The sequence below is a fragment of the Nansenia antarctica genome, assembly GCF_963989245.1.
Source record: "Nansenia antarctica genome assembly, chromosome: 9".
NCBI lineage: Eukaryota > Metazoa > Chordata > Actinopteri > Argentiniformes > Microstomatidae > Nansenia > Nansenia antarctica.
Window position 1 is genome coordinate 28,900,428 of NC_137679.1, and position 13,988 is coordinate 28,914,415.

Here is a 13,988-nt window from a genome sequence, read left to right on the forward strand (position 1 = left end):
GAGTGTTTGATGTGAGGAGATGTGCTTGATGAGCAGAAACACGGTCAGAAGATCCCACATACAACCACTAGATTTCCCCAGAGTAGCGTTTCCCAGCATGAAGCAAGAGAAAAAAAATGTTGTTTTGGTTGTGATGGATCTGAAATCTTTGTTGTCTGTGCTACTGTGTTTTGTATCTGTTCGGAGGACAGTTGTATTGACTTATTGATTTATTGATTACTCAGTAGCACTCCCCAGCACAGAGAGAGAGAGAGAGAGAGAGAGAGAGAGAGAGAGAGAAAGAGTGTTGCTCACTGCTGAGTAGTGTTCCTCAGACACACACACACAGACACACAGACACAGACACAGACACACACACACACACACACACACACCCACACACACACACACACACACACACACACACACACACACACACACACACACACTAGCACTCCCCCGCACAATGAGAGATTGTATTAGCATCGCTCACTGCAGAGTTGCGTTCCCCAGCATTCCCCAAAGAGTGCTGCAACTGTGGTCTGGCATTTCCGTTATGTTCTGTACTTTGAAACATGGGCAATTATTTACATACAGGCATCAGACTTGCACCCAGAGACATTTCACAGTTATTAGTGCTGCAGGAATGGCATGGATATAGTTGTGAACAGTGAAGAGATGTTGAATTTGAATGTCTTTAACATGTCTTTTCAGTATAGCTATCAGTGTCAGTAACAACACAGCATGTTGAGAGAAAGAGAGAGAGATGTTCTTTGTCCTAACAAAGAGAGAGAAGGAAAGAGAGGGAGAGAGAGAGTTAGAGAGAGTTAGAGAGAGAGAGAGAGAGAGAGAGAGAGAGAGAGGGCGAGAGAGAGAGAGAGATCTGTTTGTTCTCAGTCAGTCCCAAACCAGAGAGATAGCCAAGCCAAAGAAAGGTTATTGTAACTGAGGCAGGTGGGGGCAGAGAACTCTCTAGAAGCCCAGTACTGACTCCTGAGTCTCTCTCAGGGTCACACAGGGTCAATCTATTCCAACCCTGATCTTAAAAAACCAGCATCATCTAACCAAGGTCTTAAGGTAATGAGGGTGAACTCATTAGAGGAGGATAGGAAGGAACACCTGCATACCCTGTGGGTCACCAGCACTGGGTTATGGGCATTAGGGGTTGGGGGTCAAAGGTCAGGGTCATAGTTATTGTGCTGCACTGAGAGTCGCCATCGTAGAGGTGGGAGCAAGGTTTGGTTATTGATCCTTCACTGAGCACCTCATTGATCATAGTGAAACACAGTCAGTCTGTCTGTCTGTCTCTCTCCTCCTCCTCCTCCTCCTCCTCCTCCTCCTCCCTCCCTCCCTCTCTCCTCTCCTCTCTCCTCCTTCCCCCCTCAGGGCAGGACTGCACCCATAGGAAGTCTGCCCTCATTTGTCAAGTTATTGACAGGACTCTATTCTAGACAAGTCTGTCTCTGGCTGACTGTGTCAGCTTTTATGTCTGTCAGTCACCGTCTGTCTGCCTGCCTGCCTGCCTGCCTGCCTGCCTGTCTGTCTGTCGGTCTCAAGCTATGGAGGCACATGGCTGAGGAATCTTCCACAGTAAGCAGAGATGATGATGATGATGACGATGACGATAACTATTTGATTAGTCAGACCATGTCAACACATGCACCTCTCACTGGTGACTGACAGTGGTAGCAGTAGCAGTAGGGCATGTGAGGTTGATACAGTAGTTGTAAGGTTGATTCAGTCGTTGGGGAATAATTGTCATTGTCCTTCAGTAGAGCTGGGGGACACATTTCTGAAAAGTTCATTACAGACCCTGTGAAGAATACACACCCCTCCAATTATCTACACTGTTAACTGTCACTGGCTTAGTCAAGTGCTTACATGAGCATCTTGTGTGAGTTTGGGCATTATCTAATCCTCCTGTAGGATGTTGTTTCTTGTTCCATTGTTAAAAGTTACATAACAGTTTCAGTACTATTATTATGCCTAATCTGCAGATAGCAGCTATATAATGTAAGTCATGTACAGTATATAGAGTAGTATGTACACATGTATTACAAATGTGTGTGTGTGTGTCCATCCATGCATGTCGCCATGGTTTATTATCTTACCACATACATATCAAACAACACCTTCTACAATACAGTCCATGATCGGTGCTGTTAACAATGTCCCTCATCTAATATAATCGATGGTGAATCTATATTCATGGAGAAGCAACTTGGCTCTTTCTCATTCTTGCTCTGTCTCCCTTTCTCACTCACACACACACACACACACACACACACACACACACACACACATACACACACACACACACACACACACACACACACACACACACACACACACACACACACACACACACACACACACGCCCCCCCCCCCCCCCACACACACACAGTAGTGAATGTAATTATGAGAGAGGCCTGGGGGAGACAGTATACTTTCGTCTACTCAGTAAAGCTGATCCTCCACAGATGAGGCTATGTTTAGCTTCTTACTGCAGTGAGCGGACAGAGGGAGAAAGAGAGGGATGGAGAGAGAGAGAGGCCTTAAGTATGTTCCCTCAATAAAGAGGTCAGCTGTGGATGCTACTGAAGTGTACTGAATGTACATGTTGCGAAAACGTGTGAAAATTGAAAATTTATATATATCCTGGTTAATGGTTGCAGAGCAGTGATGAAGCTCACTCATTGACTGCAGTTCAAACAGAAATTATATTATTAATAATAATAATAATAATAATAATAACTTTATTTGTATAGCGCTTTTCCTGCAAACGTTGCAGCTCAAAGTGCTTTAATCATTATATAATCGTAATTTAATTATTTTGTAACCTAAATGCAATATTAAAGGGATGGGGTTTTATAATCTTAATTTAATTATTTAGTCATTTAAAGGCAATATTAAAAAGATGGGTTTTTAGTCTTGACTTGAACATATTTGCTGAGTTTGCATCCCTAATGTAAACTGGCAGTGCATTCCACAATTTGGGTGCATAAAATGAGAATGCAGCCTCACCAAATCTCTTCTTTTGTACATGTGGACCTGAGAGCTCTATTGGGCTGATATGCTAGCAAAAGGTCTTTCAAATATTCTGGTGCTATGCCAGTGAGAGCTTTATAAACAAGCAGAAGGATCTTGAAATCTATTCTGAACTTAACAGGAAGTCAGTGTAGAGTTTCTAAAATAGAAGTTATATGAGCTCGTCTGCTTGTTTTGGTTAAAACTCTCGCTGCTGTATTTTGGACTAATTGCAGCTGGCCAATAGCTTTCTTCGGAAGACCAGAAAGGAGACTGTTACAATAGTCCAAACGTGTAATAACAAAAGCATGCATTAGCACTTCTGCATCAGCTTGCCGGAGAAAATGTCTAACTTTTGCAATATTCCGTAGATGATAAAAAGCATTTCTAGTGATAGATTTGATGTGAGGCTCAAAGCTTAAGTTAGTAAATTAAGTTAATAATAATATTAACCAGGGATGTACAGATTAACGGTGGTAAATGTGTACATATCTGGGTTAATACTAGAAATGTGTAGACCCATGAATACATTTCCAGTTCTGTTACGGTCTCCTCCCTCCACTGCTGTCTGATTGTGTTGCAGGATGGCAGTGGGGAGAGGAGGCCTGATTGGCTGATGTAGCACACCTGTGCCTATTTAGGTTGTGCGTTGGGGATCAGTCCCTCTCTCTCTCTCCATACAGGTTATCCATTTTGTTACTCCTTTGTTAGTGGCAACCTTTTGTTCCTTAGTTTACACCTTACAACATTCCACATTACAGATCACTCACCCACACCCTACACAACTGTTAAACTGACTATCACATCTCATTTCTCTATTACTTATATACTTTAGTTATTAATAAAAGAATAATTTACCTTTACCCTCGACTTGTCTCCCTATTTTGTCACTTTCTCTGAGCCGGGTTAGTGACAAGTTCACACACATTTCCATCAATTATTTCTCCAGACACAACACACACACACACACACACACACACACACACACACACACACACACACACACACACACACACACACACACACACACACACACACACACACACACACACACACACACACACACACACACACACACACACACACACACACACACACACACACACACACACACACACACACACACACACACACACACACACACACACACACACACACACACACACACACACACACACACACACACACACACACACACACACACACACACACACACACACACACACACACACACACACACACACACACACACACACACACACACACACACACACACACACACACACACACACACACACACACACACACACACACACACACACACACACACACACACACACACACACACACACACACACACACACACACACACACACACACACACACACACACACACACACACACACACACACACACACACACACACACACACACACACACACACACACACACACACACACACACACACACACACACACACACACACACACACACACACACACACACGAAACAGTCTTTTAAGATGAAAGCTAAAGAGTAATGAGCTTGAGAAAGTGAAATTGGTCCTTGGCTTTCCCCCAGGAGCCAACGCTTGTGATGATTTACCTCTATCTTCAAACAGGTGTCTGTGTGTGTGGGTGTGTGTGTGTGGGTGTGTGTGTGAGAGAGAGAGAGAGAGAGAGAGAGAGAGATTTTTTTTTGATTTTTTAAAGTACTTTATTTTGTACTATATCAAAACCTTTACACAAAGCCTTTACAAGACTTTACAATTACAAGATTAAAAAAACAATATACACAACAATGCAACAATACAATACATATATATATTTTTTTTTTTTTACATTTTACACAATATTCATAATGTTGTTAAACACCAATTCATCATTAAAAACATCACAAATCACATTTCCATAACACCATTCCTGAGCGAAAGCCTCCAAATTGCCCATAGCTTTATAAAACCTGAATTCCAGCCAGATTCTAGCCTTCACATTACAGCACCACACTAATACTGCATCTTGGTCCGGTTTATCTTCCACTCTGTTTCTCCTGTTTACATAGACTGCAAGCTTAGCTTCCCCCACCAGAAAATTAAGCAGTTGCCATTTTTTTTTACTATTTTTGTTATAACCTGCTCCAAAAATGTAACCAATAACAGAGAAGGTTTCCCCAAAATTACTGAAAATGTCGGTGAGCAGCTCAAATAACCCTAAAAGCCTGTTACACTCTAAAAATGCATGAAAAACAGTCTCAGTTAACCCACAGAAAGGACATTTATTATCCACCTCTGGGTTGATGACAGAAACAAAAGCGTTCACTGCTACAGCACCATGGCACCATGCAGAATCCTCCACTGAAGGTCTGCCGTTTGTTTTTTTAAAGGAGGCTTGTATAAAACCCTCCACACAGGTTGAGTGTCACTACCTGCACTCAGCTTGCTCCTCCATACAGTGTCCACTCTGTTATTTAGCCATTTCTTATTTATTATTTTGACACAGTTTCTGTACCATGACTTCCTGTCCATTTTGTGTAATGTTGAGTCCTTTATAGAAAGTAGAGGACCAGACATCTCTCCCAGTACAGGGCTCAGACACACATTTGGAAACTCCTTCTGTTTGTCCGGTTTTAATGCTCCACTGCTGTATAAGCTAAGCATGCCCAGTTCCTCGACAGTCAACCTCTGTCTCCAGAGACCCAGCATCCTTGTTGCATAGCGCTGGGACCTCAAGCCCAATAAAGAACACACAGCCTGAGCATCTTTTAACTCTGGTCCTGCTGTGTCTACCAGTTGTCTCAGGCATACCACTTCGGCAGCACACAGCAGTCCAGTCAGCCCAGGGCTTGCACAGTCACTTATGTCCATTCTTGCACCGTGAACAAGAGGCTCCTCCAGTAACCAGTGCAACGAATTAGTAGAAGCAGTTCTTATACACTTAAAAAATGTCCAACACTTAAAAATCCCCTGATAAAAAGGAGGAAGTGCATTTAGCCTTAAAGTCGTCGGGTCTGTTAAAAACAAGGATACATCAAGACCAAGACTATTCACCTTTCTAAGAATAAAAGAGGCAACTTCTCTCCAAACTAGATCTTTTGGTCCTAACAAATATCGCTGTATGAACTGTAGCCTCAAAGTCGCTGTTCTACTTGCTAAATGAATCAGGCCTTGCCCTCCCTCTTCTCTGGGCAAATACAGAACACTCTGAGGAACCCAGTGCAGGCGATCCCAAAAAAAATTAACCATCCTTGCCTGCAACTGTACCAACATGCCTGAAGGAGGCTCCACACATGCCAACTTATGCCACAAGGTAGAAGCCACAAGGTTATTTATTATCAGGACTCTGCCTCTATAGGAAATCTGAGGCAACAGCCATCTCCACTTAAACAGCCTTCCTTCTACTTTCTCCACCACATTTTCCCAATTTTTCTGTACAAACGTGTCATTTCCTAGGTACAGTCCTAAATATTTAAAACCATCCCTTTTCCAGGTCATGTTTTGAGGTAACACAGGTAATCTGTTACGCCAGTTACCAACAGCTAAAGCCTCACTCTTCCTCCAATTTATTTTGGCAGCGGACACAGCCCTAAAACTGTCAGCAATTCTCGCCAATATACCTACATCATTTTGGTTTTTTACAAAAACAACTACATCATCAGCATAAGCAGATAAAACAATATGATCTTGAAAACCAGGTATAGCTAACCCCCTCATCTCATTCCTCAAAGTGTGTAACATGGGTTCCAGAGAAATTGCATATAACATGCCAGAGAGAGCGCAGCCCTGTCTAATGCCCCTCTGTACTTTAAAAGGAGCACATAGGGCACCATTGAATTTTAACACACTCTCAATGTTCTGATACAACACTTTTACCATAGCAATGAGACCATCGCTGAACCCAAAACTCTCCATAACCCTCCAGAGATAATTGTGCTCAACGCGGCCAAATGCTTTCTCCTGATCTATTGAAATAAGAGCAGTATTCAAACCCAATGATTCAGAGACACCCAAAACATCACGAATTAAATATACATTATCCAATATTGACCTGCCAGGTACACAATACGTCTGATCCCGGTGTATGATCTGGTCCATTACTTCTCTCAGACGGTTTGCTAAAGTCTTTGACAGAATCTTATATTCGGTGCATAAAATTGACACAGGCCTCCAGTTCCTGATATCCTGTAAAGTCCCCTTTTTTGGCAGTAAGGTTATCACTGCCCTGCGACAGGAAAGCGGCAAAGCACCCTCAGCCAGACTCTCATTGAATACCTCGAGAAGATCGTCTTTCACAATGTTCCAAAAAGCTTTGTAGAATTCCACCGTCAAACCGTCAATACCAGGGGCTTTCCCGCCACCCATGCTCCGTAAGGCAGAGTAGAGCTCTGACGAGTCCAAAGGTCTCTCAAGCAGCACTGTAGACTCCCGTGACACTGTAGGTAATCCCTCACAAAAGGTCTGTAGAAGGACATCATTCTCAGTGTACTCACTGCTATACAAAGCAGAATAAAACTCAACGGCCCGTCTCCGGATCTGACTGGCATCAGTGATGTCTTGTCCAGTTTCTGACAGAAGAGAGTGAATGAATTTATTTTGTCCATTTTTCTTCTCCAGACCGAAGAAGTAACTGGAAGGCACATCCATAGCATTTACATTCATGAACCTTGATCTTAACAAAGCTCCTTGAGCCTTCACACCTAGCAGGTCTGCTAAAGCCATTTTTTTTTTATTAAGGACTTCAAATTGCCCTTGATTACCTGTGGACCCAAACATTTTCTCAAGGTCCACTATCTCAGTCTCCAAATCTCTCATGGAGGTAGTGATGTCTCTAGTCACATTGAGAGTGTGTTGTTGACAAAGCATTTTAATTTCTATTTTGCCACAGTCCCACCACTGCCTAAGAGAAGAGAACTCATTTTTCCTTCTCCTAAACAGGGCCCAAAAAAAACTAAAAACATCTCTAAAATCTTTTTCATGTAGCAAAGCTGAATTAAAATGCCAATAAGCACTTCTAGGCACCAGATTTTTAATAAAAACATTGCACATTACCAATGAATGGTCTGTAAAACCAACAGGCATTATTTTGCACATTTTAAAAACATTAAAATGGTGCTTAAAACAATAAAAACGGTCAAGTCTAGCTAAGGAGACAACATTATCCCTACAATGAGACCATGTATACTGGCGCTCCTTCCCATGAAACCTCCTCCACACATCAACCAAGCCGTGTGTGTGTACAAGCTGTCTTAATGCACTTTGAGAAGCTGGATGGGGTTCATTGTGATTCCTGTCTAAACTGTTATTCTCTGTGCAATTAAAATCTCCAGAAAAAAATAAGAAATCATCCGGATTAAAATCGGACAATTTAGTACACACTATATCTAAAAAGACCTTTCTTTCAGGCCCTTTAGAAGGAGCATAAATATTCAATAAAACCACATTAAATGTTTCAAATTGTGCTTTCACTACAACAAACCTACCATCTACAACATGTTCTACAGTATAAGAAGCAGGAATAAAACGTTTTGAGAATAAAAAACCAACTCCACTGCTATTTGTAGTATTATGATGACTCAACACTACATTTCCTTCCCATTCCTTCCTCCATTCTACCTCATTTTCTTTGTCACTGTGTGTCTCCTGCATAAAAAGAACATCAATGTGTTTTAACTTTACCAGTTCATACAGCGTTGCACGTTTTCTCACATCTCTTGCCCCATTCAAATTTAAAGTTCCAACCTTAAAATGTTCCATGGAGAGAAAAGGAGTGACTAAAACACACAATAACAGTAAATTAAAGGTTGCCACTTGTTTTCCTTTCATTAAGTTGTTTTTTGACCTTTGGCAGTAGTTTCCTTAGTCTGTACACCTCCTGCTTAGTAAAGCTACTGTCTCCCATGTGAAACCTGACAGATGTGTAGAAAGCCTCTGTATCAGGAATATGTTCCTCCACTTTCAAGCCCCGAACGTTCTTTGTTTTTTGTAGCAAAGTTTTAATGGCTTTGACTGACAGTGATCTTTTGTTTTGTGACTTCCTTAACTCAGGTATGTCACTATCATCTGACTCATACTCCTCACTATCACTCTGGTCTGACTGTGAAGCCATTTGCTCGGTCTGGCTATCACACATATTTTGACCCTTTTTTACTTGTGTGGACCCCTTCTTTTTATTCCCTTTGCGTTTATGAGTTGCAGATTTTGTAACAACATCATCTTCCATTTCCACCTCATTTGTCTGTTCACTTAGTTCCACACTGTCGTCGCACAGACCACTGCTACTCTCCTGTGCTTTTCTCTCAGACACAGCAGCACTGCCTGTCTGTTTCTCACAGGCCCCTTCTACCTGCAGCTCACCTGTAGCACTGTCTGCAGCAGCTGGTTTATACCTGGCCACTTCTGTCTGTAGCTCACCTGTAGTACTGTCTGTCTCAGCTGGTTTATCCCTGCCCACTTCTGTCTGTAGCTCACCTGTAGCACTGTCTGCAGCAGCTGGTTTTTCCCTGCCCACTTCTGCTTGTAGCTCACCACTAACATCTAAACCCACAGTCTCATTATTTGACACTTCTTTTCCGTCCTGCCCCTCCTTCCCTCCTCCATCTGTTTGTCCAGAAGGTTCAGCAGCTTCACCAGCCTTTCCCTGTTTGCTACTAATTCCCTCTCTAGCTTTACCAGCCTCTCCTTGTCCACTAGTTCCCTCTCCAGCTTTACCAGCCTCTCCTTGCCCACTAGATCCCTCTCCAGCTTTACCAGCCTGTCCTTGTCCACTAGTTCCCTCTCCAGCTTTACCAGCCTCTCCTTGTCCACTAGTTCCCTCTCCAGCTTTACCAGCCTCTCCTTGTCCACTAGTTCCCTCTCCAGCTTTACCAGCCTCTCCTTGTCCACTAGTTCCCTCTCCAGCTTTACCAGCCTCTCCTTGTCCACTAGTTCCCTCTCCAGCTTTACCAGCCTCTCCTTGTCCACTAGTTCCCTCTCCAGCTTTACCAGCCTCTCCTTGTCCACTAGTTCCCTCTCCAGCTTTACCAGCTTCTCCTTGTCCACTAGTTCCCTCTCCAGCTTTACCAGCCTCTCCTTGTCCACTAGTTCCCTCTCCAGCTTTACCAGCCTCTCCTTGTCCACTAGTTCCCTTTCCACGGTCAGCCTCCGCCTCCTGAGCCTGCTTCTTAGGACATGCTTTAACAACATGCCCCCCTCCTCCACACCCAAAACACTTCATGGTCTCTGATGATGCATACAATACATAATCAAAATCCTCCACTCTAACATGGAATCTCACGTTGAACTCATCATTCCTATTATTCAGAATCATATACAAAAACCGTCTATGAGAAACAACATGCCTCAGCAAAGGTGATTTACACCCTGTAAGCACTTTCTTAATGGGAGAGACTATCTTTCCGTGTCTGGACAGCTCTCTTATCAGAAACTCATCAGAGATGAATGGTGGGACATTAGACAACGTGATTTTAATTGACGGTTGCGCAAGTGGCAACACGGGAACCTGCAGGTCCCGAACAACAATACCGCGTTCAATTACCTCGTTAACTTTCTCAACTCGGTCTAGAAAGATAACCACAGCGCTATTCATCTTTGCTGCAGATCTAACACTGCTGTAACCAACAACTTTGCCTACAGCTAAACTAACCTCTTCAACTGAGCAGGGAAACACGGTGCCAACCTTGATACCATGTTTCCTACTCAGTTTGTTCCACTCAGCCATGCTGCGCGCCGATACACCTGTACCGACCAGCCAAGACGCTGGTCGGCAGAGACAAACGGACTAACCTAACAATGGATAACTAACCTAACAATAAATAACTAACCTAACAATAAATTTGCAACACTCCAATTCATAACATTTAACACAACACAATTAGAAAAAGTTTAGAAAAGTCACTCACTCGCAGTCGTCTCACTCAGTCAGCTCGCTCAACCTCGCACCACACACACGCATGCGCAGAGAGAGAGAGAGAGAGAGAGAGAGACAGACAGAGAGACAGAGAGTGAGAGAGAGAGACTGAGAGAGAGAGAGAGAGAGAGAGAGAGAGAGAGAGAGAGAGAGTTTAATCAGCAATGTAATCAATGTCTTGGTCCATTTAGCTACTCTTGGAGCTACAGTACCCTGTAGTCCTGAGTTACTATACCCTACAGTACCTCTGAGTTACTATACCCTACAGTACCCCTGAGTTACTATACCCTACAGTACCTCTGAGTTACTATACCCTACAGTACCTCTGAGTTACTATACCCTACAGTACCTCTGAGTTACTATACCCTACAGTACCTCTGAGTTACTATACCCTACAGTACCTCTGAGTTACTATACCCTACAGTACCTCTGAGTTACTATACCCTACAGTACCTCTGAGTTACTATACCCTACAGTACCTCTGTATTGCTGGCTGGCTAACCCCCCCTGTGATGGACCTGAATGACAGCCTGGGGAGACTCTTCTGGCTCATGTCCTCCTTGCCATGCCTGGAGGCTGAACACACACAATGGAAGCTCTGATGTGTCTCCTTGTTTGATGCTCTCAGACTGAACACATTTCATCTCAGTGTTTAGAATTTTAATTATGTCCTTGTTTCACTCTTTATATGACTCCCCTCTGGTGAGAGAGAGTGAGAGAGGGAGGTAGAGAGAGAGGGAGTGTGTGTGTGTGTGTGTGTATGTGCCCATGTGTCTTAAATTTGATTAGGAGAGTTTTTACAGTACCTGCTCTTGGCTTTGTTGTTATTCACTGCTCAGCAGGGCGCACCTCTGTGTGTGTGTGTGTGTGTGTGTGTGTGTGTGTGTGTGTGTGTGTGTGTGTATGTGTGTGTGTGTGAGTGCCTCACCAGCCTCAAAGATGTGATACATTTTTAATGGCCAAATAACAAAGTCGTTTTTGATTAAATATTTGAGCAGTCTAGCACATCTGCACTGTTAAATATTTTGTAAATATTGTGTTTCCTGTAATTAGTATCAGTGTTAGTTATGTATTAGTATGATATTCAGCAGTATACAGTAGGTTGACCTGTGAGCAGTCCGTCTGAGCCTTATGACCAACACAGCGTCTCTCCTAGGTAATCGTGAAGGCCAAAATGAAGAGTCTATCTTCACATTTCCACTAAGCATCTTCACTTTAGTTCATTTGCTATACCATAAAATCTCCATGTGTACACCAAGTATCTTCACTTTACTATACCGTAAAATCTCCATGTGTTCACTAAGTATCTTCACTTTACTATACCGTAAACTCTCCATGTTTCCACTGGGCATCTTCACTTTACTATACCGTAAAATCCCCACGTTTCCCATGAAGCAGTATGTTAGCAACCATGAAGCAGTATGTTAGCTACCATGAAGCAGTATGTTAGCTACCATGAAGCAGTATGTTAGCTACCATGAAGCCGTATGTTAGCTACCATGAAGCAGTATGTTAGCTACCATGAAGCAGTATGTTAGCAACCATGAAGCAGTATGTTACTTAACATAATGTTAGCAACCATGAAGCAGTATGTTAGCAAGCAACCATGAAGCAGTATGTTAGCAACCATGAAGCTCAAGCAGTATGTTACTTAACATAATGTTAGCAACCATGAAGCAGTATGTTACTTAACATAATGTTAGCTACCATGAAGCAGTATGTTAGTGTAAGGCGATCAACTTCTCCAGTATCGATTTAATTGAGTCGTCACTTTACAAGCGAGTTCGTTTAATCTCAACGAGACGTCCTTGATATCACTTCTTAAGATGATATGATCCAATCAAATATTAGGCACCACTACTGAACTGTTCATTAAGATAATATTTATTCAAGCACATCAGTAAGCAATAATAGTTTATTTCCATGGAAAAGTGGTCTCATCTAGTTTCACCTCTGCAGGCCCGTCTCAGCTAGCCGTCAACAAGTTAACTGCAAGAGCTCCACCAGACGAGAGCCCCCTTTTTCCTTGGTACATAGTGTTTATACATTTGATTCACATTGGGGCTGGGTGGTGCCCCCCCCCCCCCCTATCTAGTAGTTTTCCACTTGTCCGTACAAAATCCGTTGCAGCTGCTCGTTAGCATTGGCCTTCAATTCCTCTCTTGTGTGGGTGCTGAGAGTCTATGTATGTTATCAGTTTGAGTGTCCTGCTAGCGTCTCGTTCCCATGGTGATATCATACTTTGTGAGCAGAGCATTGTGTCAGTGTCCTTATCAGAATGTCTTGTTATCAGAATGTCTTGTGAAAACACAACTATTGAAGTTACACAGTAATATTAGGATTCGATTTACAAGTTAGAAGAATAGACTTATCATTAATCATTAGTTATGAAAGTACAGAAAAATAGAATATTATAACAGCAGGTGTAAAATGGTTGTTAGCACATAGGTAAAAAATAAGTAATTTATAGGCAGTTTGAATCATAAAACGTTCTTTTAGTCAGGAGCTTGTCTTCTTCTTGTCGCTCAAAAACAGAACCTCTCTTTTGGCTTCGCGTGACCTTCCTATTGTTCTCAACTGACCGCATTCACATATTATTTAAATGAGCACATAGTACATGATTTATCACTTCTAGTGATTTTAATACAAATTCCCAACAAATCCCCCCTTTGGTCATTAAAACAAAATTATGACCATTACAGAGAATTTGTAGCCAGAAAGGTGAGATGGGTCGTAGACCGCAAATGCCTTTATTTACACCATTCCTTCACAAACCTCCTTAATTACAACATATCTTCAACTCCTGTATCATGATCCATAATCTCCTCACCCTCCAACAGTGACTGCTGCTGCTCAGCAATAAGCATTTGTAAGTGCATCTGTGTTCCAGCATCAACCTTGGTTAGGGCCGTAGTAATCAGTCGCTGTGCCAGGCCTCTAATGCAAGGGACAATGCAGCAGCCAAACAGGATCAGCACTGTGGCAGAGATGAGGAGGGCAGAGAGCATAGACATAGCCAGATTTTTCCATTTACCAAAAACAGATTCGAACCACTCTCCAATAACATTGTTAACTCAGGCG